Genomic DNA, 5,627 nt, shown 5'->3' on the forward strand with positions numbered 1-5,627 from the left:
AGCTGTTCTATAAAATTACAAAAGCTCAATAAATAATTAAAAAGGAAAAACAACCGTTGTTCATGACCTGTGGCTTTTAAACCTGAGCCGAAATAAAAATGAGACTGGCTGCAGATATTAGCCACACTTCACTCTGTGGTGACCACAGATGCTTAGTAGCTACTGTACTGGCCAGCATAAATATGAACTGCTTGTGGATGCTCACCATCCCATTGAGCAACACCGTTCTAGATGACTTTGGAGGACTTTTAAGGGGGACTTCTTCCTAAGAGGAATAAAATATTTTCATTTAATGAAAAACCAATTGTTTATGGAGTAAACACTATGGCTCAGGGTGTGGTGCTAAAGAGTCTTTGGATCTGAGCATATTATTCGGGTGATTTAGGAAGCTGGGAGTTAATCCTTTCATACTCAATCAGCTCTCACTGCTGGTAATAAGTCATGCCCTAGAATTGGAGTTAATGGTAAGGCTTGGGATCATCCGCTGTCATTATTTACATCCAGATAGATAGATGATAGATAGATAGGCAGATAGATAGATAGATGATAGATAGATAGATAGATAGATAGATAGATGATAGATAGATAGATAGATAGATAGATAGATGATAGACAGACAGAGAGATAGATAGAGATGGATATAGATCTAGATATATACATAGATATAGATGATATAGATATTGATATAGATAGATGTAGATGTAGATATAGATGATATAGATATAGATATAGATTAGATATAGATATAGATATAGATGTAGATGTAGATGTAGATATAGATGTAGATTTAGATGTAGATATAGATATAGATGATATAGATAGATATAGATATATAGATATAGATGTAGATTTAGATGTAGATATAGATATAGATGATATAGATAGATATAGATATATAGATATAGATGTAGATTTAGATGTAGATATAGATATAGATGATATAGATATAGACATAGATAGATGATATAGATATAGATATAGATACAGATATAGATATAGATATAGATAGATATAGATATAGATATAGATGTAGATGTAGATGTAGATATAGATGACACTGGAACTGAAGCTCATAGAGAGCCACCATACACATGGGCTGACATCCATTAGGGATGAGAAAAATCTCCACAATGCCATTGCTGTGCTGGTAAAGGTTTAACAGTCATTTCTCTACGGCAAAAGCAAACCAAAACTGTTAAATAAAATGCCTGATTTGTATAATTATTTTTTACTCCTCTGGAGTAAATTCTCCTAATGTGGCAGGTATCAAACTCCAACATGATGTAACTAATGCCAGGCTGGGAAGGCAGATACACAATAGCTCAAGACAGTTCCAGTTTACCGCTGACTTCTATCCATCATTTTATTTGTTTTCACATTTTAAGGGGGAACTTTGAGGACAAAAAAAAAAAAAAAAAAAAAAAATGTGCTGATCCTAAGGAGTCTAAGGGTCCAAAAGACTGAAATATCATAGAACTGAGATTTTGATGTATGTATTCTTATGCTAACTTAAAAATGATTTATGGCCTTCAATAAAATAAAACAAAGGAATTAAAATTCACTACAGTTACATTTAGAATTTCTCCCAACTTGGGTACAGAGCTTCAAACCTGAAAAATAACTACATGATCTTTAAAATAATAAAAATTATATTCAGAGCCAGGCATTGTGACGCATGCCTGCAATCCCAGCACTTAGGAAAAGGAGGCAGGAATTTGTTAAGAATTTGAAGCCAGCCTGGGTTACAAAGTGTGTAAAAAGCGTCAGTCCAGTCCAGGTTACACAGTGAGGCCCAGTATCAAAGGAAAAGGAGACAGCTGGTGAGATGACTACAGGTAAAGTGCTTACCACTCAAGACTGGGACCTGAATTTGAATCCCCCCCCCCACCTACACAAAGCTTGGTGAAATAGCGTCATAATCCCTGGCTCCAATAGAAAGATGGGAGGTAGAGACAAGAGCGTTCACATAAGCTCATGGGCTAGCTAGCCTGGTCCGTGCAGCACTGAACAATAAAGAGACCATGTTTCAAACAAAGTAGAAAACAAGTCCAAGATTGTCCTCTGACTTCTGCACACATGTCATGCACAGATGGGCCCATTTTCACATATACGTAAATATACACACATCATGCACACGAAATTAAAAATGAAGGAAAGCAAGTGTTAATAGACATTTTCTTCATGGTGGATGCATGAAGATGAGGTGCACACTGAAAAAGTGTACTTGGCACACTTAAAATCTAGCACTATGCATCACCTCAGCACTATCCCATTGCAGAAGAAGAAAGTCACCATCGAGTCTTCTCTAATGCTAACGCAACTACCTATGCATTTTCTGAGAACCTCAGCTTATCATTGGGTTTATCATGACACCTCATCCTTCACCCTAATTAGATCCAACTTCATTTTTCCCTACTTAAAGGCATAAACATTTTATTTAAAATTTAAATGATACCTTAACAATCTTAGGGAAAGAAATATTTAATCTTCATCAAACTGATACAATAAAATAAGAATCAAAAGGAGGACAGCATGTATTTCACAATACTCCTAAGTTCTTAGAGACTCAGCACTCCTTTAGTGTTTCTAGAAACAGCAGGTAGATACTAAATCTAGGTCTCATTTCCATAGTATTAAAGTAGAGGAAGAATAAAGATCTAGCTCCAGAGATATGCAAAAGTTGTAACTGGTACAAAAACATTTATCCAATGAAATAGAATTATTTATGAATGTATGTAGATTATATATAATGAGCTGAATAAACCAATATTTGGATAATCAGAACAAGCACTGTGACTGAGAAATATAAAAAGTAAAAGTGATGAACTAATAAGCATGCCTATGACTTGTGATGGTAGCTTCTGTTGTACTTGAATCTGAGCCGCTGTTCTGTCTGGAGTAACCTTCCTAGACCGGCCATAGAGATTTGCTTCCTCTAGTTTGTCTGTCTTGGATTTTGCTTCTGCCGAATCCTCAGTTAGTTGAACATGTATCCCTAAGTTGACCACCATAGCACTGCATACAGTGGATATGAACTGTGTTCAGCTAGGATGTGTTTTCACTTAGGGCAAAAATAATAATAAGGCTGCATAAGCCCATTTGTATACAACATAAGCTTCTTGAGGACATGGCCTGTGTTGGTTTTTCCCCATCTATAATAACTAACTTGATAAAGAGTCAATAACTGCTGGATGATGGAGTGAGTGTTTTATAAAATCTCTGCTGACTAATTTGGGGAATAAATAAAATACTATGAATGGAATCAAGTAAGAGACAGTGGGGTGGTAGCCCGTCCCCCCCCGCTGGCGAGGAGGCTCCAGCTGGGGCTACCCTTTCTGGGGATCGCGAACGGCTCCGGGGCCCCAGCTGAGGATGTAGGTGGCCCGGCTGGGTCCACTGGGTCCACCCTGGTGCAGCTGTGCAGAGGGCAGCGGCCGCTAGGGCTTTCCTTCCAGTGCATTGTGTGGCATACACTGCCAATCTCTCACCTAGTCACCGTGGCTTCTTCTGATATCCAGGTGAAAGAGCTGGAGAAGCGTGCTTCAGGCCAGGCTTTGGAGCTGATTCTCAGTCCTAGGTCTCGGATTTCCCGCCGCCTCCTCCAAGAAGAAGGCTCTTTCCCTGGAGGAAATTCAGAAGAAAACAGAAGCTGCAGAAGAAAGACGTAAGTCTCAAGAAGCTGAAGCCCTCAAGCAGCTGCCGGAGAAGCGAGAACAGGAGAAAGAAGTGCTGCAGAAAGCGATGGAGGGGAACAACTTCAGTAAAATGGCAGAGGACAGGCTGACCCACATGATGGAAGCCAACAAGGAGAACCAAGAACCGGGAGGCACAGGTGGCAGCCAAGCTGGAATGTTCGAGAGAGAAGGAAAAGCTCGTGGAAGAAGTGCAGAAGAACAAAGAATCCAAAGACCTGCTGATGAGACCGAAGCTAATTTGTTCTGAAAACTGACTTTCTCCTTGTCCTCTTCCTAAACAGCTAAAGACTGTACTGGCCAGTGTCATTTTATTTTTTCCCTCCTGACAAATATTCTAGAAGCTGATGTAGGACAGGAATCTTCCCTCAGCCTGCACAGCATCTTCCCCTAAAGACAGCAGAGGAAACAGCTTCTTGTGCTTCTGTTCTTGTTGCTCCTTCAGCTGCTACAGTGGCTGCTCCTGTTGCTGATCTGTCTATCCCCCACTGACACCAGCTCCAGCTTCTTTGCTCTTCCAATGTGGACCGAAGAACAGCATCTCCCCAAGAACTGATCAAGCGTCCAGCTCTGTATTTAACTGCTGAGTCAGGCAGCCTCATGCACTCAGCAGCTACTGAGTTCTTGCCCTCTCCAGACTGCAGGTGTCAATTTCTGGGCTACTGAGCCCCTGTTGTCCAAGTGTGAAAGCAAATCTAGTGAATCTCCTTTTTATAATCTCTCTCTCTCTCTCTCTCTCTCTCTCTCTCTCTCTCTCTCTCTCTCTCTCTCTCTCCTGTTTCTCCAGAGATCCCTGCCTGCTATGGTATTTTAAAGTGAAATAAACATGCATTAGCTAGGAAAAGATGAGATTAATTTTTACCCTTATCATCTTGCATGAGGGTTGCCTTACTAACTTGGAGTACTCACAAATCTTCCTTTTTTTTTTTTTTTTTTCTTTTAAGGACACCCAGTGTTTATCATGATCTAGTGAGTTTAGTAATTTTTTTTTCAACCAAACTGTCATGCTATTGTCAAACTAGATGAAAGACTTGAAGGAACAGAAAAGCCCAACCGGAAGTGCTGGTGAGGCACAGCCTACTAATAAATTTTTCACAATAGAGGAGGCCTTAAAACCAAGGAAGCTGATAGCCTGGCTCTAAGGTGTCAAGTACTGTGACTTGAATCTAGAACAGTAACCATGACCTTTTCCTTTCCTGAAGCTTTATTGGTTGATGTATATATAGCTAAAACCATACCTTAGAATTTTATCCAGCGTCTTAATTTTAATCATATCCAACTAGAGACTGTTATACCTCCCCACTTCTTTTCAATATCTCTGGACATTTATTTCACTGATAATGATTTAAAGGTAAAGAGCTCTTATAAAAAGTTTTCATTGTTCAAGATTGCTTATAGTAGCTTTGTACAGAGTTGAGCATTGATCCTTCTACATCAGGCAGTAAGTATCAAGGCTTATGTAAGGATTCTGAAATCTCAGGAAGATACAGTGCTATTCTAATGACCAAAAGCACTTTTGTACGAACCATTGTTAACATCCATCATTGCCTCAAGCTCTCATAATGCACATAGGCCATGTAGCATCTCAAGGTAAATGCATCTTACTCAAAATAATCCATGGATAACTATATCATTTTCATGCAGGATACAAGCATTCCAGGATAGGCAGTTTGAAAGTGAGAGGTCTATGAAACAAAGGAGGCAATTCAGCCATGATCTGTTGTTGCCCTATAGGTTTCTCTGTGAGTGGTTATCTACTTGTTTTCAGTGCTGATAGAGATATGTTCTCCTCTTTTGTTAAAATCAAGTAAAATAAGATTTTTAATTGTTTACTTGTTGAATGGTTATATTAACCTTTCTCACTAACAGGCTACCTCACACTAATGCAGCATTTGATAATATAATCAGTACTAAGTCCTTGCCTGAAAATTGGGG

The 5,627-nt window shown here is 39.2% G+C and overlaps 1 pseudogene; it reads left to right on the forward strand.

The window, feature by feature from the left end:
- The first annotated feature begins 1,825 nt into the window (after nucleotides 1-1,825).
- On the forward strand, nucleotides 1,826-3,942 carry LOC103730595 (annotated as a pseudogene).
- Nucleotides 3,943-5,627: the final 1,685 nt, after the last annotated feature.

Source organism: Nannospalax galili, unplaced genomic scaffold, assembly GCF_000622305.1.
Source record: "Nannospalax galili isolate Female #2095 unplaced genomic scaffold, S.galili_v1.0 scaffold273, whole genome shotgun sequence".
In the NCBI taxonomy this organism is placed as follows: domain Eukaryota; kingdom Metazoa; phylum Chordata; class Mammalia; order Rodentia; family Spalacidae; genus Nannospalax; species Nannospalax galili.